Here is a 25211-nt window from a genome sequence, read left to right on the forward strand (position 1 = left end):
TTTTGCACCGTGATCTGACGTTCTTAGCGGTACCATTTTTGTATTGATTGGACTTTTTGATCGCTTTTTATTCATTTTTTCATTCAATAAAAAGTCACCAAAAATACGCTATTTTGGACTTTTTTTGCGCATGCGCCATTGACCATGCGGTTTAATGATTGTTATAATTTGGACATTTCTGCACGCGGTGATACCACATCTATTTACACTTTTTTTTTTTATGGGAAAAGGGGGGGGTGATTCAAACTTTTATTAAGGGAGGGGTTAAATGATCTTTAACTTTTTTTTCACCTTTTTTTTTGCAATGTATTTTTTGCAATGTTTTTTGCCCCCTATAACCCTGCACACACTGATCTTTTACATTGATCATTGTTAACCCATAGGATAACATTGATCAATGATTCTGCTGCTTGACTGCTTATGTCTGGATCTCAGGCACTGAGCAGTTATTCGGCGATCGGACACACAGGAGGAAGGTAGGGGTCCTCCTTGTGTGCTCCAGCTGTTAGCCGCAGCGGTCCGGAACAGCCGACTGAGCTAGCCAGGGGTAGTTTACTTTCACTTTAGATGCGGTGATCAACTTTGAACATCGCGTCTAAAGGGTTAATAGGGCGCGGCACCGCGATCAGTTATTAGCCACGAGTTCCGGCCATTGTTAGAGGCCAGGCACGACCCGCTATAACGCGGGACCACAGCGTAGCCCTGAGTTATAGAAAGGGAGCAGACTCAGGGTGTAGAGGTACGCCCTTGGTCCTTAAGTGGCTATAGGAATACTCCGGTGAAAACCCTTTTTTTTTTTTTTTATCAACTGGTCCCAGAAAGTCAAACAGATTTGTAAATTTATTCTATTTAAAAATCTTAACCCTTCCAGTACTTATCAGCTGCTGTATGCTCCACATGAAGTAATTTTCTTTTTTAATTTATTTTATGTCTGACCACAGTGCTCTCTGCTGACACCTCTGTTTCTCTCAGGAACTGTCAAGAGCAGAATAGGTTTGCTATGGGGATTTGCTCCCACTCTTAATAGTTCCTGAGACAGACAGAGGTGACAGCAAAGAGCACTGTGGTCAGACAGAAAAGACATTTAAAAAAGAAAAGAACTTCCTGTCGAGCATACAGCAGTTGATAAGTACTGGAAGGGTTAAGATTTTTAAATAGAAGTAATTTACAAATCTGTTTAACGTTCTGGCACTAGTTGATTTTTTTTTTTTCTTTTTAATTCTCCGGACTACCCCTTTTAAGATTGGCTTCCAATGGCAGGATTTGGCTTAGTATTTGTAAGCCAAAATCTGGAGTTAGTTCCAAACATAAAAAAAAAAAGATACATGGACAGTTTTATCAAAACCTGCACAGAGAAGATGAGCAACCAATCAGATAAATCCAAAAAGATGCTTAAAAATTTCTCTCTGATCCGATTGGTTACTATAAGCAACTGGCAAATTTTCCTCTGCACAGGTTGTGATAAATCTCTCCAACAAATATTTCACTATTTCAATATTTTTTTCTATGTAAGTTCCACTACTACTAAGCAAAATACGGTGCCAAAAATTTGTTTGGCTCTGTCAACTACCTATTCTGCTCCTAGGACGATTTGTGCACCAGTTTCAAAAAGACCTAGAACTGTTGTTTTGGGGATTCTGAAGACAGTATTGCGGTCTGTGATTTTGAAGAGTGAGAATATGTTGGTAGTTTTCTAGAAGAAGAATAGTTGCATTGCTTCCCCTCCTTTTAAAACTGCACTTTAAAGGGGTATTCCAGGAAAAAATATTTATTTGACTATGCTACAGGGGCTGTAAAGTTAGTGTAGTTCATAATATAGTGTCTGTACCTGTGTGTGACGGTATTCTCACAATTCTTCTGTGATTTTCACCCCAATATTTATTTTTAGCAGCATACAAAATGACTGTTGTCTCAGATTTTTCCCAACTTGCAATGTGGTTGAGACCTGACTCTCACTAGCTGATGACAGGGAGCCTGTCTGCTTCAATTGGTGGAGTGATCGCTTGGCGGAAGAGAGATCAATCTGCAACTGATGCAACAGCTGTAGGCACCCTGATTGAAAACCACAGGTCTTTTGAATGGATGCAGCTCATTTTTGTTTTAATGGGGGGGGGGGCTGATGTGTGGGAGGGAGGAAATGGAATTATGGGGTTTGTAGGCAAAGAAGAAAATTCAAAAAGGAAATACCAGTTCACAAAGCTAGCCACAGTATTATGGTAATCTCACGACATAGCCATTTAGCCCCAAGACAAGCGCAGATTCTTCCTAAGCATGTGCATTACTGTCTTGCAGGTATGTACTAAAAATCACCTTATGGTGGATAACCCCTTTAACTTTGCATTTTTGGGTCCAACACCACAAGTGGATCCATGAGGAGGGAGATGTAGAAGTCCTTTTATAATAATTTTTTTTTTTTTTTCATTTCTTTTAAGAACACTTCGGACTTTGGCTCAAAAAGTGCAGTGGCAGTTTTCCAAGAAACTGCCAGGTGGAAACATAGCCTTAGATTTTAAAAGATTTTCTTGCAGATATTTTGGTTGACACTACTAATATGGCTGTACTTTCTAACATTACCATACTAGTACTCTGTTTTTTGAGACTTTGTTGTCCAACAAAGATTTTAGCCAAACTCTACTTTCTTGCCTTTCATGGTCAACTTGTCTCCTCTTGCACCAAGCGTTTCGGGGAAAGACAGTTTGCCCCAATATGGATTGGCAACATAATAGAACAAGGATATCAGAATTTGATTCTATTCCTCCAACAACTAGTCAGTTAGGGTCTATTACCATGCTAGAATTTCCACACCTCCGCACCAATTCTGCTTCCACATTAATTTGGGTGGTTTCTGGCTTGTGCGGAATTCTGCATGTGGAAATTCTGCCATGTGAATAGACCCTTACTCACAGCCTCTGAAGTTTCTCTCCTTGTGGCAGATATTCAGGATGTTTTGAGGAGGCTGTAAGCTGGATCAAAGAGGATTAGGTCACTATTCATGCTTCTTTCTTGTGAAAAAAACAAAAGTCAATACAGAACCATATCCAATGTGAAACCTTAAACAGATTAATGATATAGGGTGCGTTTCCACAGGGCGTATACGCAGCGTATTTGATGCTGCGCAAAATGTATGGCAGCAGCGGGAAATACGCTGCATATTCCTTGCTCACTATACACACAGGGCTTTCCGGCGACAGCCCTATGTGTGTAGTGAGTTTTGGAGGCGGAGCCGCGCGTCACAGACACCCTGGCACACGGCCCCGCCTCCAAAACTCACTGCACACATAGGGCTGCCGCCGGAAAGCCCTGTGTGTATAGTGAGCAAGGGATACGCAGCGTATTTCCCGCTGCTGCCATACATTTTGCGCAGCGTTAGATACGCTGCGTATACGCCCTGTGGGAACGCACCCTTACAGAATATTAAAAATTGAGACAATAAAAATGACAGTTCTTCTAATAAAGAGGCAGTGATCGATTTGAGACTCCTTTTGCCATCTTCCAATCCACACTTCCTCACATCAGTTCCTAAGGTTCACAATATGGATGAGCTGTCACATACATTTCCAGTTTGTGTGCCTTCCCTTTTATCTCTTTTCAGCACCCTGATATTTACAAAGGTAATAGTGAAAGTAATAGCTTTCCTATGCAAGGAGACAATCATAACTCCATACTTGGACAATATCTTGATTGTAGCAGACACTGTTTGAGCTAAATTTGGTTTGATGGTGTGACAAGCTTGCTGGTTATTTCAAACTTTTTCAATTTAGAATTAAAGATAGCACATTCAGTGCAGAAGAAATGTTTGCGTACCCCTCTCCAGATCTATGTTTCCACACAATCCTGTCTCTAAGCTTTACAGGCAGCTCTTTCTGTCTTATAGCTTGGAGTTTGCTCTGATATACATTGTCAGCATTTGAGGTTTATCAGTCTGATACCTAAGATTCCTGTCCCGAAGTTTGTTCTTTAGCAGTCCCCTAGGCAAAGGCTCACTTTTGAATTTTTCAGCAGAGTATTCTTCACTACTATAAGAGAACATCAGTGGGTCTGAAAGCAAGAATGCCAGTCACACCAGCAATCAATAAGGATCTTGAGAGGTAGCTGATTTCAGATACTCTATGCGAAGACAGATCTCTGATTACTCGTATTCCCAAAATACTCATGACAGATGCCTCTAATTTAGGCTGGGGTGTCCATGTAGAGAGTTTCTGAATGGAGAAGTGGTCACCCAAAGAGAAATCAATGAACTCAGCATGATTAAGTTAGCTCTTTGTCACCTCCAAGATTATCTTCGCCATAGCAGCTGGGTTTTTTAACCGTATATGAAATGTACTCACCTGGCTGTGTTGTGACAAACAGAGGCACAACACTCATGTAGCAATTCTTTGATGGAGGTAGCTGCTGCGGCTCCCCATGCCCACCAGTGGACATGTACAATGGAACAATATTCAACAGAGAGTGCAGGAAAATGGGAGTTAATCGCGCTGCCACTAAAAAACCAATCACAGGATGTCCCCTTTTCAGTCAGTTTATTGTGCAAAGTGCGAAGTACAGACATGCAACAGGTTTCAATGCCGTGGAGGCTTTTTCATCAGGCATCTGATGAAACTACGCCTGATGAAAAAGCTGGAACTGCTTTAAAACGTGCTGCGCGTCTGTACTTTGAACTTTGCACAATAAACTTACTGAAAAGGGACATCCTGTGATTGGTTGTTTGGTGGCAGCGCGATTAACTCCCATTTTCCTGCACTCTCTGTTGAATATTGTTCCATTTTACACATCCACTGGCGGGCAGTTAAAGGAAGATATTCAGGTACATTTTTCCCCTTATTCCTCAGGTTTTGAAGAAGATTTATGACAAGAGTGAAAGCTATAGCCATCCTGCCTCATTAACCCAGAAGGGACTGATATCTCTTGCATTGAATTAATTGAAAGGATCTTCTCAGTCAGTCTGTAGTATTCCATGATCAACCTCCAGCTTACTACATGGAGGATAAATGGTCATCTCTGAGAGAAAAAGGTTTTGGATCCAAGAGCTGGATCCTTTCCTTCAATTTTTTCTGAGGTGGTCGTAAATAATATTTTTCCATCTAGAAGAACAATAAAGGTTTTCTTTAGAGTTTCTAATTGCAAACCTGTAAAGAAGTTACCGTTCTAGAGTTTCTCCAGGAAGGGTTTCAGAAGGGGTTTACGCTAGTGTTGGGTGCGAATATTTGCATTTCGAATTTTTATGGCAAATATAGCAAATTCACGAATATTGCGAATATATTCGCTGTATGTATTCGAAATTACGAATATTCACTTTTTTCCCGCATATGCGCATATTCGCATATGTGAATATTCACATATTCCTTCTTTTCACTTGCGGCCCAATTAGAATTATGCAAATACACTTGTCAGAGGTTATCAACAACATCCCTAGCAACCAATAGTAAAGTTGGCCACCCCCTCACTGTTTTGTTCCTCGAATATGCAAATATTTGCATATGCAAATATTTGCATATGCGAATATAATGAATACGCAAAATTTGCGAATATAAGATGAATATTCGTCTATATATTCGCGAAATATTGCGAATTCGAATATGGGCAATTCAGCTCATCGCTAGTTTACACCAAATAATATTTCTATTGCTACATACATTATGTGTGAGTACGATCACTACTAGGTGACACCTCTACTATCTGGGTAGAAGCAGATATTTAACCCATTTTTGTGCTGCCATGGACTCACATTCTCACAGCTAAAACTAGGGTGTTGACTTATATACAGGAATCTATTAAATTGTTTTCTATTTCAAAGCATATTTTCTTTATCAGACTAGATTAAAAAAAAAAAAAATCACATGTAAGGGAGAATTCAGAACATTTCCCTTAAAGCAAAAAATAAATTCATTTGTCTTTCTTGAGAATCAAGAGAAAAAAAAATATATATACATGAGGAGAATACAAGTACATTTTGTCTACATGCTATTTGAGGTCACTTTATGTTAACACGGTTTGGATTTCTACTTTAATAATCTACCATGGAATCTAGAGATAATCTGTTGCAGAAATTGTCTGAAAAAATTCTGAATTCTACCATGGACTGGCTAGGGGATCTTTTCGCTGTAATAAAGTAGAGCAAATCTATAGCTCTTCATAGCAGAATCCATAAATAACTATTATACAGGTTATTCAGTTTGTGATATTTTCATTATTTTACATTAATCCTTTGATGCCCCCTGATTTCAGGGGATATTTGGTCCTATCCTAAGGATAGGGGATAAGTGTCACATCGAGGGGGGTCCGACCGCTGGGACCTCCTGCGATGTCCCATACGGGGCCCCGGCAGTCAGCAGATAGGAGGTGTATCGACCACCACGCGAAGAGGCGGCTGGCACTCCCCCTCAATGCAGCACTATAGCAGAGCCGGAGATTGCCCAATGCAGTGCTCCGTCTCTCCCATAGCGTTGTATTGAGTGGGCATGACAACTTAAGGCTGGGTTCACACTACGTTTTCTCCCATACGGGAGCGCATACGGCAGGGGGGAGCTAAAAGCTTGCGCTCCCATATGTGACCGTATGCGCTCCCGTATGTCATTCATTTCAATGAGCCGACCGGAGTGAAACGTTCGGTCCGGTCGGCTAATTTTTGCGCCGTATGCGCTTTTACAACCGGACCTAAAACCGTGGTTGACCACAGTTTTAGGTCCGGTTGTAAAAGCGCATACGGCGCAAAAATGAGCCGACCGGATCGAACGTTTCACTCCGGTCGGCTCATTGAAATGAATGACATACGGGAGCGCATACGGTCACATAAGGGAGCGCGAGCTTTTAGCTCCCCCCTGCCGTATGCGCTCCCGTATGGGAGAAAACGTAGTGTGAACCCAGCCTAAGATAGGGGATACGTTTTCAGATCCTGGAGTACTCCTTTAATAAAAGGAATACTCCAACGTCTTTAAACGTATCTCTTATCCACAGAATGGGTAAAAAGTGTCTGATAGCAGGGACCTCCAAAACTGGGCCTGGCTCTCTCTGTGCATGGATCCCCGGGTCTTAATGTCCCCTCTATGCACTCTTTATGGAAGTGTTGGAGTACAGTGCTCGTGTATCTCTGACACTTCCTTAGAGAGTGCATAGAGGGGTGTGTCAGCCTCATGCTCCGTACTCAGAGAGAGTCGGGCTCAATTCTGGAAATTGCAGAGATCCCAATTTTCGGACCCTCCCCTATGAAAAACTTATAGTGGATAGGGACTATGTTTTAAAATGCAGGCCTACCCCTTTATCTTAAAAATTCTTAGAAATATTTACTGTATTGTAAAAATTTACTTTTTTTCCATTTAATCTCTCGAAAAAAAAGTATGATCAGGGAAAAACTGTAGGTGCGCACAAAGCTGTTACCTTTCTGTTATATTGGTGCCTCAGTCAGGAGACCAAATGAGCATCACTGGAGCATTGGACTGTCTCTCTATACTACATAATGGCCGTCATTTACTATTGCAAACCCAACATGTTTTGTTGGGTCGTGTACCATTTTCAGGCGCATTGCGCCTGAAATTCTGTCTGCGCCAGAATTTGCGCCTGAAATTCTGTCTGCGCCTGAATTTGCGCCTGAAATGAAAAAACCCAACTAACTCTCCATTTTGCAAAGAAAACCCAAAAAGGGGGTGTGGCCGTCAGGAAAAGGGGGCGTGATCACAGAAAAGGGGCGTGTTCCCGACATTTTCACAAAATCTCAATTTCCACAGAAAATGTGGTGGATTTCAGCTGAGGAAAACCCTACAGGTCAGAGCAGGTGTAAAAAAAAGCAAAATGTAGGGAAAGAGGAAACTGTAGGGAAAGCTTAGTAAATACTGTGGAAAACAAATTGTAGGGAATTAAAACCCACAAAAAACCTACACAACACTCTTAGTAAATAAGGGCCAATATGTCTGTTTATTTTTTTTATGGAGCTCTCTTTCCCTCCTATTAGAGTTTTCTTGTGTTTTTATTGTAAAAGATTTTTCTCTGGTGGGAACTATTCCTGGACCCCTTGTGTAAAAAGCCATTACTTCTTTTTTTTTTGGACAGTTAGTAAAAAGCCATTGCTTATTCACTCACAAGGTGCAATACCTGTTGCTACTCTCAATAAGGCATACATTTTGGAATACTTGGAATAAGCCGATGCTTCTTCCGATACCTTTGGGTACCTTTTAACACTGGCAGGCAACTGCCAAAAAAAAGTATTATTTATAAAAAAAAATATTTATAAAAAAGTATTATTTATAAAAAATATTTTTTGAACCTTTTTTAAAAAGCATTCAAACTCATGTTGCCCCAGCTTTGATATTAACGTAAAATTAAAAATAGTTAAAAAGTACTTGAATGCATTCCTAGGTAACCTGGCAGTGTTAGGCTAAGTTTCCACTTGGTTGTTTTTCCGGCCAAAAAAATGCTAGAAAAAAATGCCACGGCATTTTCCTGCGTTCGGTGTTTTTTTTTCTTGCATTTTTTATGGCGTTTTTGTCTTTGTCGGAAAAATTCGATTTTTGGCCCCTTTGGCGTTTCTTTTTTTTTTTTTTTAAGAATTTTGTTCGGTACCAAAAAAAAGGGATGCAGTAGGGATGGAAAAAAATTGTATTTAACAACATTTATATTTTTTAGAATTTTTTTTTTATAAATTTTTAAACAGGGACCAATTTATGTGGGCTGGCAGGGACCTAAAAATGTAGCCGGTAATATGAAAAATGTATAAATGGGCCACTTAATTGTAAAAAATAATATTTTATAATAATTTTGTTAAACTTTTTATTAGTAATTTACTTTAATTACTGGTTTATTAAAGTGTGTGTATTATCTACTTTTTTTTTCTTTATTTAATTTTTTTCATTTTTTAGGTAGTACTACTACTCCCAGTATGGAACAGATTGTTCCATGCTGGGAGTAATAGTACCTGTACTAATAGACAGATCGCCCCAGGTGTCACTCCTGACACCCGATGCGATCGTCCTTTGTATTGCAGAGATGTGGAGCGGCTTTCTACAGCGCTCGCATCTCTGCTCTGTACTCTGGGCTGGCAAGTGATGTAAATAGAAATTCACATCACTGATTCATATTTGCCACCCAGAGTGGTGATTGGCCAAATGGTGCCAGCATTAATAGACAGTTGGCAACGGGTGTCAGAAGTGACACCCGCTGCAATCTATTAATGCAGGTACTACAGCTTCCAGCATGGAGCAGATTGTGCTCCATGTTGGGAGCAGTAGTACCAGCAGTTAAGGACAGATCACAGTGGGTATCACTCCTGACATCCGCTGCGATCCTCCTGTATAAGCTATAGATGCGGGCGGTACGGCTGCACTTCTCTGGTTCACTGCCTTCTGTGATGTGAAGTTATCTTCACATCACAGATTCGTATATGCTGCTGAGAGTTGTGATTGGCTGGAACCATCTGGCCAATCACAGTTCTTAGCGGGAAATATGAATCTGTGATATAAAGAGAACTTCACATCACAGAGTATAGTGCAGGGAAGGATTGCAATGTGTCAGAAGTGATACCCGGGAGATCTGTCTATTAGCACAGTCTGTTCCATGGTGGGAGTAGTAGTACTAGCTAAAGAATTTTAAAAAAGTAAAAGAAAAAAAGAAAAACACACTTTATTAAACACATCATTAAAATATTAAATATTAATAATATAAAGTTTCAGAAAATTAGTTATACAAAATATATTATTTTTACAATTACCTGGCCCCTTTGTACATTTATAATATTGCCAGCTAAATTTTTAGGTACCTGCCTGCCCACATAAATTGGTCCCTGTTTAAAAAAATGTATAAAACTTTTGTTCTAAAAATATATAAATTTCGTTAAATACAATTTTTTTTAATGGTACCCTACGAAATTTAATAAAAAAGGGTATCTCCATCCCTTTTTTGGATCACTAAAGTCCAAAAAAGAAAAAAAAATGCCTGGAAAAACACCAAAGTTAAAACCCACATGGCATTTTTCTTGGCGTTTTTTCACTCCCATAGACTTCTATGGGAGAAAAATGCCGCAATTTCAGTGAAAATGCGATTTAAAAAAAGGAGCGGAAAAATGCCATAGAGGAGTGAAAAAAACGCTAAAAAGTGCCAAAATTAAAAATGCCAAGTGAAAAAGGCATTTAGCATTTTCCTATTGACTTACAGCTAACATCTGGCCACAGCGTTTTTTCACTGGAAAAACACCATGGGGCAGATTTGGTGTTTTTCTTTGCGTTTTTGCAAAAAAAAAAAAAAAAAAGTGGAAGGTCATAGCTGAGTTACAGGTTCAACACCTAACTTTTTGACAAAATTATTTGAACAAATGTATTAAAAGTCCACTCAACTCTGCCTGGCATAGATCACAAAAGCCTGGTGCATGTGGCAAATGTATAGCGACAATATTTGCTGTTAAAGCTGAAAATGTCACCTATAGATACCCACCATGAATGGGAATTTGTAGTTCTCTGTTTTTAAAACTATAGTTTTTTATATAAAGAAAATATATAAAGAAAACCTTCCAGTACTTGCCAGCTTCTGTATGCTCCCAAGGAAGTTGTGTAGTTCTTTTAAGTCTGACCACAGTGTTCTCTGCTGCCACCTCTGTCCCTGTCAGAAACTGTTAAGAGCAGTAGACCTTTTTTTTTCATGGGGAGTTTTCCTGCTCTGGACAGTTCCTGACAGGGACAGAGGTGCATGCATCGGTTGTCATCAATTGTATGGAATAAGTTGTATGACAAGCTGCGTTTCTGTCTGGTGCCACCCGGCGTGTCTAACCATCCGGCGTCAAAATTGAGACGCTGGGTGATTGTGAACTGTCACAAATGAATAGGATCAGTTCTAGCATCAGTTTCCCTCCAGTGCACGCTGGATGCAAACTATGCCGGACACCAGACATATGTGAACCCAGCCTTACATAGTTTGTAAGGTTGAAAAAATAGAGTCCATCGAGTTCAACCTAAAGCCCTACTGTGTTGATCCAGAAAAAGGTAAAACAGATAAAAACTAGGCTAAGTTTCCACTTGTTGCAGGTCCTCTCTCACCGCATTCTTGTGAATGTTTTTTAAGTGTTACATGTTTGCACTTTTTCTTGCACCTGGGTGATAATTCCTCGGCTCGTTTCAGAAAAAAAAAGGTTTAACTCTGACTAGTCTCCCTGTTCCAGCCACTGAAATACACCCCTACAGTATACTACTGCCACTAGCATGCTTTACTGTAGAGAAAGTTATTGGGCAAGTGTTGAGCAGTGCTTAGTTTCCTCCAGATATAAGCTTAGAATTAAAGGAAAACTGTAGTGAAAATTTTCTTTAGCCCTGTGCCCGGGCTGCAAAAACTAAAAAAACAAACTTTAAAACAAACCTTCCTACGTTTCCCCGTTGCACCAATGTCTTCCAGTGCTGGTCTTCTTCCTGCTTCCTGCTCAAAGCCCAAATCCACTTTATTGCAGCACTATGTACTATAGTAATTTTTCATTGGACAAATCGGCTGCTAATTACCTTAAAAAAAAGTGCAGTTTTTTTTACTCCTTCTCCCCTCCCCGATGCCCCTAACTGTCTCCTGCTGTCTCCATTGTAGCTATACCTAGTGCACACTCAAGTGTAATGCGATCCTAAGGAGCTGAAGCATGCAATAGGCACGACTGCTATGGAGGCGGCAGGAGCCTCATTCAGAAACTGCAGAGTTACGGGCGGCAGTTACTGACATTTTGATTGTATCACCTGGTTTACCTGCATTTATTTTTGGCTTGTTCTCTGATATCTCTTTTTTCTTACTGTTTCTGTACTGCATTGCTATCTCTGTTACTGATCCGACATTGCTTATACGTTTAGATTCTGCTTCTTGTGTTTGTCCTGTTTGCTATTCAGTTTGATGTTAACCCTTTGTGTTCTGACCTTATTCCTGACTTTGGTACTGTGTTTGTATTTTATTGTTTCGACCTCGCTATGCCTTGCACTTAGTATAGGGACCGCCGTCCAGCTAGAAGTCTGTCGCTTAGGGCAGATTGTCAAGTAGGCAGGGATATAAGCTATAGGTAAGCTGAGGGCTGCACATATTCCTGGCCAATGTGACACATTTGCTTTCCGTAACCCAATGGTAGATACTCCAATCCATTAACTTGTTGACAATCCAGATAAAGAATGTGGAGTCATGCAATTTATTTTTTTTACCAATAGAAAAATAAATGGGACCAACTGGGGAAGGGTCTCCTCTCTGCAAGGGTCCCATAGCATCTGCATGGTCTCTGGTACTAATGCCCTTGGTCTAACAGTCTTTTAGGACCTTTTTTTTTTTTGTTTTTGCAAAGTTAAGGCTGGCTTTCATGTGTCTTTAACAGAGAAGTATTTTTCTTGCCATTCTGCCATAAAGACTAGATTGGTGGAGTATTACAGTGATGGTCGATGTTCCGAAAGTTTCTCCCATCTGCACACAGGATCTTTGAAGCTCAGACAGAGTAATCATTGGGTACTTTGTCATATCTCTTATCAAGGCCCTTTCCCCTTGATTACTCAGTTTTATGGTGCAGCCAGCTCTAGGGAGTTGTTCCAAACCTATTCCATTTAAGAATTATGGAGGCTACTGTGCTCCTGGGAACTTTAATGCAGCAGAATTTTTTTTGTACCTTTCTCCAGATCTAAACAATCCTGTCTCTGAGCTCTTCAGACAGTTCTTTCCCCCCCCCCCCCACATGGCTTGGTTTTTCAGCTTTGAGACCTTATATAGACAGATCAGCGTGATATTGTATCAGCTTCAAGGAGTGGTGGGATCTAGTCGGTGCTGACAGGACCGGAACAGCAGCAGGATCAAGTAAAATCAAGTTTAATATCCAGAATGCAACGTGTTTCACTGCGCAAGCGCAGCTTCATCAGGCATGGCAAAAGTTGTAGACTTAAAGGGGTACTCCGGCGCTAAACATCTTATCCCCTATCAAAAAGATAGGGGATAAGATGTTAGATCGCGGTGATCCCGCTGCTGGGGATCCCCGCGGTCTCTCCTGCAGCACCCCCATTTTTACTCGCTCTCTGCAGGTGAAAAACGGGAGTGCTGTAGGAGAGACCGCAGGGGTCCCCAGCGGCGGGATCCCTGTGATCTAGCATCTTATCCCCTATCCTTTTGATAGGGGATGAGATGTTAAACGCCGGAGTACCCCTTGAAATAGTGAAGTGTTAATCATTTCATTTACAAATGAAATCATTGAAGAAAATGTTACCATTTCACTACTTGATAGAACATACAACAGTAAATATCACCTAAAACTTTACTGTACAGGCTTTACATAAAATAGTTCAATTATGCAAAATGGTTATACAGAATATATAACCATTTATTATTTAACCATCTATTATTTATTATTTTTTACAGTGTTTACAGTGTATGTTCTGTCAAGTAGTGAATGTTCTGTCAAGTAGTGAAATGGTTAAATCTTCTGCAATGATTTCATTTGTCAGTGAAATGGTTAACACCTCACTATTTAAAGGGGTACTCCAGTGAAAACCTTTTTTCTTTTAAATCAACTGGTGGCAGAAAGTTAAACATATTTGTAAATTACTTCTATTAAAAAATCTTAATTCTTCCAGAACTTATTAGGTGCTGAATGCTACAGAGGAAATTCCTTTCTTTTTGGAACACTGATGACATCACGAGCACAGTGCTCTCTGCTGACATCTCTGTCCATTTTAGCAACCATGCATAGCAGATGCATAGCAGAGGTATAGCAAATGTATAGCAGATGTATAGCAGATATATAGCAGATATATGCTAAGGGCAGCATGGTGGCTCAGTGGTTAGCACTGCTGCCTTGCAGTGCTGGGGACTTGGGTTCAAATCCTACTAAGGACAACAATAAATAAAGCGTTATTATTAGTGGGGGCACTCACGTTTGGGTGATCAGGTAACAGGCTTCTTTATTTCATCGGTGCAGGTAAAACCATAACAATAGCGGGGCGTCAGGAGACGATAGCTATTTCGTGCTGCTCCCGGCACTTCTTCGGGTCACGCCTCTCCAGGTGAACAGGGGTCAGGTAAATACTTCCTGAAACCCCACGTCATCAGGAGGGAGGCATATACAAACATGCACTACGAAAATGGAGGATGCAGACACTTAGTTAAAAACACAATTAAAAACATAGTATGACCTTATGCTAAAGTGAGCGCTCACTTTTGCATAAGGTTATACTATGACCCCAAACATATGTCAAAAAGCACCTAAAAATGGATGGCAACAAAGTGCTAGAGAGTTCTGAAGTGGCCAGCAATGAGTCCAGATCTAAATCCCATTGAACACCTGTGGAGAGATCTTAAAATTGCTGTTGGGAAAAGGTGCCCTTCCAATAAGAGAGACTTGGAGCAGTTTGCAAAGGAAGAGTGGTCCAACATTCTGGCTGAGAGGTGTAAGAAGCTTATTGATGGTTATAGGAAGCGACTGATTTCAGTTGTTTTTTCCAAAGGGTGTGCAACCAAATATTAAGTTAAGGTTGCCAATAATTTTGTTCAGCCCATTTTTGGAGTTTGCTGTGATATTTTGTCCAATTTGCTTTTTTTCTGCCCTTTTTTGGATTAGTTCCAATACACACAAAGGGAATAAAAATGCGCATAGCAAAACATGTGTTACTGCAATCCTTTTCTGTGAGAAATTTCAGGGGGGCCAACATTTACAGCCATGACTGTATCTACACTATGTGATTTGCATTTTTGTGTATGCTATTACACAACCACCCAGGGTGAGCGGCTTGTATCTTTCCCAGATTCCCATCCTGTCTCTGGTGTTATTTACCCTATGGAGCGCCTTCTATCTATTTCATATATACTTATATAGACAGGGCTGTGTCTTTCCAAATTCTGTCCAGTCAACTGAATTTTCCACAGGTGACTCCCTTCAAGGTGTAAAAACATCTCAAAGATGATCCAGAGAAATTGGAGGCCTCCTAAAGCTATATTTCAAGTGTCATAGCAATTATGCCCATGCAACAGGCTTCTCGGCCTTTGGGCTAAGATCAAGTGTAGTATCTGTTCTTTTTAGTTTCATGCTGGTGGGGATGGGTGGTAGGGAGCAGGTGTACCGGGGCGTTTCGGGGCTGGTTCTGAGGAATCAGCCCGACGGCTGCCCCGATGTGACCTGCTTCCTCCGGGTCTCGCTATGAGGCTGAGAGGGTCTAGAGCCGAGGTACTTTTGTGCCTCGGGGAGTGGTGACCCTGAGGTGCCGAAACTCACTGGGTGTACTGGCTCACTGAGTGGAAGCACGGGCACCATAATCTCTTCACCTTGTGGCACTCACCTCTTGATTACCGGCCTTCTGGCTAGGATCAGAGACATTTTTATAGATGTCCGGGCAGTATATCTGCACACATTCCCTTATTTATTTATTTTTGTCTCACTGTGTCACTTTTTTGCGTGTTGTGTGTCCACCGGATTTGTCAGGATGCGGTAGCCCTTCTGGGTGTCCTGGCGGTCTAGGGGAGGTGTGTGTGCCCATTAGGTTCCGCACCTCCCTGCAAACACCCCGGGTACTCCTGCTTTGGCAGGGTACCTACCGTTATCAGCTCTGGGGGGCAGATACCTTGGCTGACGCCAAGGGGGATGCCGGTAACATACATGGTCCCTTAGTAGCTTCGGCAAAATGGGACATCGAACCTGGAACCTTGCAGGTACCTTTTAGTCCAGAGGCGAAGGGTAAGGTTTGTTGGGGGGCCTCTCTCCTTTTGGAGAAGGGCTTGCGATAGACCGCATCCTCTGTTCACATTTTTTTTTAGTGTAACACGTTTGCACTTTTTCTTGCACTTTGGGTGATTTGAGAGCACGTTCCTCGGCTCTTAAGAGCACGTTCCTCGGCTCTTAAAAAAAAAAAAGACAGGCTTCTCGGCCTTTTGGCTAAGATCAAGTGTAGTATCTGTTCTTATCAGTTTCATACTGGTGGAGAAGTCACACCGGTTTGGGGCTGGTGGGGATGGGTGCTGCATGGAGGGGGCAGGTGTACCGGGGCATTCCGGGGCTGGTTCTGAGGAATCAGCTCGACAGCTGTCCTGATGTGACCTGTTTCCTCCGGGTCTCGCCATGAGGTAGAGGGGTGTAGAGCCGAGGTACTTCTGTGCCTCGGGGAGTGGTGACCCTGAGGTGCCGAAACTCACTGGGTGTTAAAACTCGTTTCAATAATTTTTATTAAGGTTTTATCGAACATACAAGTATCAAACCAAAAGAAAGGTTACAAACAGTTTCTCTAAAGTATCACGTCAGTCTTACATCAAAAGAATATTGAACATTAAACAGTCAACCTGTGGAACGCAGGTACATTACCTCGTTGCTGAGATGTTTATATATGCAAAGCATATACGATATATATGACATAGATGACATAATTGACACATGTATCTCCCATGTCTCCCAGAACTTCTCTTTAACATCGAGATAGCATTAGATCTGTCCATAGGACATTAGATAGATGTCAAAGAACGTAGCGACCACAATTTCCATATATCTATAGTACGCGTATCTAAATCACCTCCATGTTGTACAAGTAGTGTTTCGTACCTACACGCCAAGTCCACTGCCGCCACCATCTCTTTTATATCTGGAGGTTCTATCTCCTTCCAATGCCTTGTAATTATCAATTTAGCTATTGTGAGGACCTTGCAAGTTAACGCTCGCATCTCCAGCTGTATCTCATGTACTCCTATCAGAAGCAAGGCTAATTTGGGAGAAAGATTAGGAAACAATGGATATACGTTTTTAAGGATCAACTCAACATTATTCCAATATGTATGTATCTTCGGGCAGAACCACAAAATATGTGACAATGTCCCCCTCTGTCCACAATTCCTCCAACACAGTGGTGATGCATCATGGTACATGGCGTGCAGGCGTACAGGGGGAAAATACCAACATAATCGCGTTTTAGTCACTGCTTCAATTTGTGATACGCTTTTTAACGACTTATAGATCCAATTGGATGACTGTTCCCAGTCTACGTGTGAAATATCGCATGCAAGTTCTCTAGACCACCTAAGGTATGGCTTATCTTGAAACGGTTCAGTAACAGAATCTAATAATTTGTAGATTGGTTTAAGTCCTTTATAGTGTAATTGGAACAGTCTAAATAAGTCAGTGGAGTATTTCCAACCGGATTTGTTGTGTGATTGAAGCAAATGTCTGACCTGTAAATATTTATAGAAGTCCGATTTGGGCAAATTATATGTGGAGCTTAGGTATCTAAATTGATGTAAGTGATCATCTTGGAGTATAGAGGATATAGCTACTAAACCATTATCTACCCAATTTAGGAGATATAGGTCAGGTATGACATAAGAAACAATGTGGATTGGGGAATGTGGGGGTGGGGAGGTGTGCGTTTGGGACGACCCCTTATGAGCCATCTGCCAGCATTCTAGCCCTGCGAACGTTAACGGAGACGCCCCCTGGGTCAGTTTTTGGTCCCATATGTGTAGATAAAGGAGAGTTTTCACCTCCACCAGGCCACTGAGGATCAATTCTATGTTGACCCAAGGTGTTTCCACAGCTCCCGCCCAGTAAAATTTTAATTGAGATATAAGTGTAGCCACATAGTATCTGTGTAGGTCAGGAAGGTCCAGTCCTCCCCTCTGTCTATCCCTCATTAATAGTTTATTAGAAACTCTAGGTTTCTTATGTTTCCAGATGTAAGTGGAAAGTGAAGATTGTGCTTGTTGAAAAAATGATCTTGGAAGTTGTATGGGCAATGTTCTATATAAGTACAGCAGTTTCGGAAGTAAGAGCATCTTAAATGCTGCAATTCGTCCCATCCATGATGCTTCATATCTCCCTATTTTCTCTAGCTCATTCTTCAGGGAATGTAAAAATGGCACATAGTTACAAGAATATAGCTTTGAAAAGGAGGTAGGTATTTTAAGTCCTAGGTACGTAATATTGTCTGTTTGCCAGTCAAGGGGGTGTGTTCTAGCTAGACAGTCTCGCAATTGTTGGGTCATGTGAATAGGCAACACCTGTGATTTTTGCATATTCAGTTTATAATATGAAAGTGATCCAAACTGCTGAATTAAGTATAAAATTCTTGGTAAAGAGGTCTCTGGGTCTGTTATGGTGAGGATTACATCATCCGCATATAAAGAAATCAAGTGTTCACTATTTCCAATTTTAATACATCTAACCTCTCCATCTTCCCTCAAGGCCTGTGCTAGGGGCTCCATACATAGAACGAAAATTAGCGGGGACAGCGGACATCCCTGACGGGTGCCGTTGGTTATCAAGAATTCCCGAGAAAGAGACCCATTAGTGAATACTCTCGCATTCGGGAGAGTGTACAATGCTTTAATAGCCTGAAAGATCGTCCCCACCACACCCACTCTCTCCAGTACCGAGAAGGCGAACGACCAGTTAATTCGGTCGAACGCCTTCTCGGCATCAAGCGACAGAAAGAGCGCTGGCTCCCCCCTGTTTTCGCTTATATGAAGAAGGTTCAATACTCTCCGAGTGTTGTCGCATGCCTGACGTTTTTGCACAAAACCTACTTGGTCTACATTCACTATTGAGGGCAAAATAGGGGCCAGTCTAGAGGCCAATAATTTGGCGTATAGCTTTACATCCACGTTTAATAGAGAGATAGGTCTAAAATTTTTAGGGGAGTCTGGGTTTTTTCCAGGTTTAGGCAACGTGACTATTATAGCCGCTTGGTTCTCCTTAGGAAGGCAGCCAGTTAGGAAAACCTCATTTATAAAGTTATGTAAGTGTGGTAGTAGAATATGGGAAAAGCGTTTGTAATAAGAAGTCGACAGGCCATCTGGTCCCGGGGATTTACCCAACGGGAGGGAGGTAATAAGCTTTTTAATTTCTAGAGGGGTTACTTCAGCATTTAGTAAGGATAAGTGAGAGTCTGAGATTTTTGGTAAATTTATGTGTTGAAGAAATCTATTTATATCTATATCTGTGGGCGGAGAAATCTCTGGGTCTTGATCTAGATTATATAAAGATTCATAATACTGCATAAATTGATTTGCAATATCATATGGGTTATATAGCTTAGAGTGTTCAGAGTCACCCAAGAGGAATGGAATTCTGGATTTGATATGTTTATCTTTCATTTTTGCAGCTAATAATTTACCTGATTTATTATCAAAGGCATAATATTTAGCTTTAGATTTAACTGACATTTTGAGATACGAATCTAGCATTAGGTCCCTGATCTGCGTTTTAATCAGTTTTAATTCTTGCGCCAGTTGAGGTGTTTTGCCTATTTTATTTTCTGTATCTAGTTGTTTTTGTCTAAGTAGGAGATTATTTAGACGTTCTTCCCTTTTCTTTTTATATGTATGCCCTACTCTAATAAAGGATCCCCTAATGTATGCTTTGTGAGCATTCCAAATCGTGGTAGCGGACACATCATCCGTTACATTGCTAGCAAAGTATTCCTCCAGATCCTTCTCCAGTACTCCCCCACATTGAACATGATACATAAGAAAGTTGTTGCATCTCCATAGGTAATTCGGAGGGGGAGAGTTGCGTTCCTCCAGTTCTATCAGTATGGGAGAGTGGTCTGACCATGACGGTTCTAAAATGGAAGACGACTTTAATATGTCTAAGGTACTGCGATCTATACCAAAAATGTCAATACGTGAATATGTGTTATGCGTCGGAGAATAACAGGTATAATCACGTTCAGAAGAGTGTGGGTGTTAAAACTCACTGAGTGAAAGCACTGCACCATTACTCTTCACCTTTGGCACTCACCCTTGGCATCCTGGCCTTCTGGCTAGGATCAGGGAAATTTTTATAGATCCAGCCGGATGACCGGACAGTATATCTGAACTCGTCCACTTTTTTGTTTTTGTTTGTCACTGTGCCACTTTTATGTGTCTGTTTTTGTACACAGGATTGTCAGGATGCGGTAGCCCTTCTGGGTGTCCCTCCTGGCACTCTAGGGGAGGTGTGTGTGGCCATTAGGTTCCTCACCTCCCTGGGCATGTTGGCTTTGGTCAAGATGCCATCAGTATACGGCTGCTCGGCTGATACCTTGGTTAACACCTAGGTTGAAGCCAGGAGCATTTTCAGGTCCTTAGTAGCTTCGGTGAAAAGGGGAATCAAACCTAAATCCTTGCAGGTGCCTTTTGGCCCCGAGGTGAAGGGTAGGTTTTTGGGAGTGCCTCTCTCCTGTTGGAGAAGGGCTTAGCCATAGACCGCATCCTTTGTGCACGTTTTTTTAGTGTGACACATTTGCACTTTTTCTTGAACTTTGGGTGATAGAGAGCACTTGCCTCGGAAAAAAATAAACTTTTTTTTTTCCATTTTAATAGATTTGCAAAACGTTGTTGTTATGGGGTATTGAGTGCAAAGGGATTTATGGAAAACCCAGATTTTTTAAAATCTATTTTAGCACCAGGCCACAGTATAACAAAATGTAAGGGAAAAAAAAGTGAAATGGCCTTTAAAGTTTTGAAATGCAATGTGTATAGATAAGTACTTTCCATTTAAGTTTACTGTACATGGATTTACATTAAATATAATCTGTCAGTAGATTTATGTGATCAGCATGTTAATAACAACTATGAGACAATCTGTTTTATTCATGTTAGTTCAGCTTTGTAAAAGTAAAGGTACCTGTTTTCATATATATATAAGGAAATGACCTAGCATTCCATGTTAGAATGTAGAAGAGTATCTGCTGTGTGTAGATTTTATGGAAATAAGATCTCTATATCTCTGACTTAAAATTGCCCATGGTTCATAAACAACAGACAGTATATAATATTGTGATATGTGCCCAATGCCTGTAATAGAAGTAGGATAAGTTTGTTTGTTTTTAAGCTGCAGGAGATTGTGTAGTTTATTATTGTAATTATTATCAGTTTTTGGGCCATTTTCTGGAATCTAAAACAATCTATAAACAGCTGTCTTGACTTTCAAAAATGTCCTAAACCTGACCACTTATTCACCATTGAGTTCTATTGAACTGAACAGTATAATGACCCTTAAATCACACATCAAAAGCTTAAGACTATTCAAATAAGTATTTAGTTATGCTGCAATCAATTGAAATATTTTACTGCACATAGTCAGTGTTCGTTTGACTAGATATATATAGGACCAGGTGGTGGTTATGTTGATTAATTGGACATTTCATAGTTCAGGGGCTAATTTTAAGTTAAGTAATCATACTGAATGATGTAGATGCCCTTGAAGCCTCTCAAAAGTGAAGTTTTAATATAAAGACTGTATTAAGATGCTACACTTAAAACTTTAGAAAGTAAATAATCAAAAATGTGTAATATGAACAAAGGCAGTCAGGGATTTTATTTAATTACTTAATTCTGAACTAATAATTGTAAGGAACTATTAGAATGGAATTACTATTAAGTCCATTTCATATAAATATAGGCCAAATAATAAAAGGGTGTTTACAGTGAAACACTAGTTGCTTTCCAAGGTTTCACATTGATGATATCAAGTATATTGTCTTCTGTTATCTTTCACTAATCAATTTATTAACAAATAAAACACACTAATACCAAGGGACCCTGCAAAAATGTGAAGATCTAGAAGAACTTGAAAAACCAGTACTGAGACTGACTATACCATTCAATCAGCACCTAAGGAGCAAGAGCACTAGAGGGCTTCTTGTCCCTCATTAGTTTTACCTTCAGGAAATCTCGTTGACTGTCTGTCTCCAAAGTCCCCTAAGGGGGTGGTTTGACATTAGTCACCTCTGCTAGATTTTGACATTTTTATTGTTCCTTTGAGAGTCAGGAATGTGGTTTTATTGTAACTCATTTTCAAAGATTGAATGCATGACCCTGATAATTTACTGAAGCACCTGTATTATCTAGGTACACACTAAAAATCACACAGTATGTTTGCAGAAGCCATAATTCCTATTGGTAACAGATCTGAAGAAGACGCCAGTAGCTAAGGCATGCATCTTAAACCGAGCCAAAAGGTTCTGGTGGATAAAGAGACTACTGTGATAATTTTGACAACACACATCAAAGGAACTGTCCATAAGTTCTAGACACCCCAACAAGAGTCACGAGTTGTCTTGCAATGGGTGTGCCTGGTGATCAAAATTAGTGTTGTCTAATAAGGGATGCTTCCATGCTACTCGGATGCAGTGTGTATGTCAATACCAGAGTCAGATGTTAAAACTTCAGGGACATCAGACAAATGTGATTGTCATATAGCATCTACTCGGAGACCGCCTCGCGGTCCGATCAAATATGCAGTTCTGGACAAGAAAAGAAAAGTTCAGAGCTTCCCATAGAGTAGTAAAGTTAAGTGACAAGGTTCTGTCTGACCGAAGCCAGTAGTAACTATAAGATGGGTAGGTATTATTGTCTTTTTTCTTTCTATCTTCCCTGTTTTTATTTATTTTATTTTTTTTAATGGGTTTTCTTTCATGCTTTTTGGCTCCCCCGCTCCCCCTCTCTCCAAGTTGGAATGAAAACTGAGAGCCCTTGCACCGGATCAAGTGATTGAATTAAATATGAGTGGTTTCCCCAATAAATTGAGGGGGAAAAAGGTAAAATAGCTCTTCAAAGGTCCTCCCCGAAATGGTTGATCCTGGAGAATACATAATAAATGCCTCAGCAGTGGAGAACAAGTAGTCAGGGAGGAGTGGGGCGTGAAGGCGCAGCACTCCTCGCTGGCAAGTGGAGGAAATTTGTAAATACTAAATTAGTAGGGGGAGAGGGAGGGAGAAAAGGGAAGGGAGAAAAAGAAAGGGAAGGAAAAAAGGGGAAAGGAAGGGGAAAAAAAAAAGAATAAAACGGGTAATTGAATGAAGATATGTATGGTAAAGACCAGGAGAGAGAGAGAGAGAGAGAGAGAGAGAGAGAGAGAGAGAGAGAGAGAGTGAGGAAATAGGCGAGGGGGAGGAAATGAGTAAATGCTACTTTCCTATTTTGTTTGGTTTTAGCGATAGGAAGGTTTATATAGGGGGAGGGTGGGTAGTATTAGATAAAGCAAAGGAATATTTAGATGGGGAGGGTCGGACAGGGCACTGGAACCGAATTGGAGAGATGTTAAGGGGGGGCAAAAATTATTTTTTTCTGAAATATTGATAATAGACAAAGAAAAATGGAAATGTGATTTTATATGGAATGTATAACTGTTGTTGAAATAAAATTTAAATTAACTTGCAAAAAAGTTAAATGACATGGATCATGTAATTAAATTCTACAATGAACTGCTCACTTGGATTGGTTGTGTTCAGAAAGACACAACTTGTAAAAGCAAAAAGCTAAAATCGTGATGTGGTGCTGCCTCCCAAAAGATCGGTGCTGCGGGGACTCTGTACCGATAAGGACAGTGTGGTAGATGCAGAGAAATAAATCTGGGTTTTCAGACCCGATCCTCTTGGAATAATAATAGCAACAAGTGTGCCAGTAAGTGAAGGTTGGCTAGCACGCCTCTGTGCTCTAGAATTCCTCTGTGCTCTCTCCTTTCTGATAGGACAGGATCAAGCACAGAGGAGTAATATAAGACAGGAGAGAGTACTGAGGAGTACTATCAGACAGGAGAGAGCACAGAGGAGTACTATCAGACAGGAGAGAGCACAGAGGAATAATATCAGACAGGAGAGAGCACAGATGAGTACTATTAGACAGGAGAGAGCACAGTGGAGAACTATCAGACAGGAGAGAGCACAGGGGAGTACTATCAGACAGGAGAGAGCACAGGGGAGTCCTATCAGACAGGAGAGAGCACAGAGGAGTCCTATCAGACAGGAGAGAGCACAGAGGAGTGCTATCATACAGGAGAGAGCACAGAGGAGTCCTATCAGACAGGAGAGAGCACAGAGGAGTACTATAAGACAGGAGAGAGCACAGAGGAGTCCTATCAGACAGGAGAGAGCACAAAGGAGTGCTATCAGACAGAAGAAATCACAGAGGAGTACTATCAGACAGGAGAGAGCACAGAGGAGTACTATCAGACAGGAGAGAACACAGAGGAGTCCTATCAGACAGGAGAGAGCACAGAAGAGTACTAGCCCATCCTCACTTACTGGACTTTGTCCATGCCTGTGCTTCAGCTTGAACAAAGCCATGATTTCTATAAAAAGGAAATAAATGAAGTATATTAGAGAGGTTGATGTACAACATATAAAAAGTTTTTGTATCTGACAGTGCTCATTAAAACTGGCCTTATTCTAGCATCTGTATTACAGCAGCAACATCTACACCCTGACCATTCTGCGGAAATTAGCCTAGATCACCATAGAGATCCATAATCATTTAAGTTCAATTGAGTGGACTTCTAGGTTGCAAGAGTTGTGGCTGTATCATGGACATTAACCCCTTCATGACCCAGCATTTTTTTTATTTTTGGCTCACATTTTTTCCTCCTCACATTCTAAGACCCATAACTTTTTTATTTTTCCACTGACAAAGTTGTATTAGGGCTTCTTTTTGTGGGACAAGTTGTACTTTTAATTGGCACACTTTAGTTTATCATGTAATGTATTAGGGAGCCAGAAAAAAACTATATGTAAGGCAAAAATGAAAAAGAATATGCAAGTGTGCAATTTTGAGGAGCAATAATTTTTTTGGGGTTCACAGTACGGTAAATCTGACATGCTAGCTTTATTCTATTGGTAAGTATGATTCCAATGATGGAAGAAATCATTGGAATAAGCACCGGCACTTAATATAACTCTGAATTTATTGCAGCCATGAAATCATCAGGATGTACAAAGCAATGATAGCATCAAACAGGCAACATGTACAGTTGACGCGTTTCGGGTTCATGATCCTTTAATGAAACCTGTAGCATGAATGTAGCAGTAACACATTTATAATCATGAAATCGGAGGAGGAGTGGGGGGTAATAGTAATACCTGCAGGAGTATTAACCCATTCCGGTCCTTCACCAAACACTCACAAACCCCTTACATGCACTTCAGTTGAGACTAAAACAAACACACAATCTGAACAGTACGAAAAAATGTGAAACAAATAAAATAAAGTAAAAGCTGGAAAAAAAGGAAAAAAGAAAACAAACTCAATAGTGGAAAAACAAATCAGTATGGTTATTTAATCCTTTTGGCTGAAAGCAATCAAATCTAAATATCCACAGAGTTTCTCGATTTCTAAGTGCTTTCAGCCAGTCCCCTTCTCTAACTTGCTTGTGAACCTTCTCAATGGCAAAAAATTGCATATTAGTGATATCACCATCATGAAGTTCACGAAAATGTTGGGACACATTTGACACATAGTGAAACCTATATATGTTAATCTGCAGCTCAAACATGTGATTTTTTATATTA

The 25211-nt window shown here is 40.6% G+C and overlaps 2 pseudogenes; both read left to right on the top strand.

Annotated features, from left to right (window-relative positions):
• Positions 1–14937: 14937 nt before the first annotated feature.
• On the top strand, positions 14938–15090 carry LOC130360010 (U2 spliceosomal RNA; annotated as a pseudogene).
• Positions 15091–15818: 728 nt separating this feature from the next.
• LOC130359793 (U2 spliceosomal RNA) lies at positions 15819–15900 on the top strand (annotated as a pseudogene).
• The last annotated feature ends 9311 nt before the right edge of the window (positions 15901–25211 follow it).

The sequence above is a fragment of the Hyla sarda genome, chromosome 2 (genome assembly GCF_029499605.1).
Source record: "Hyla sarda isolate aHylSar1 chromosome 2, aHylSar1.hap1, whole genome shotgun sequence".
Classification (NCBI taxonomy): Eukaryota; Metazoa; Chordata; class Amphibia; order Anura; family Hylidae; genus Hyla; species Hyla sarda.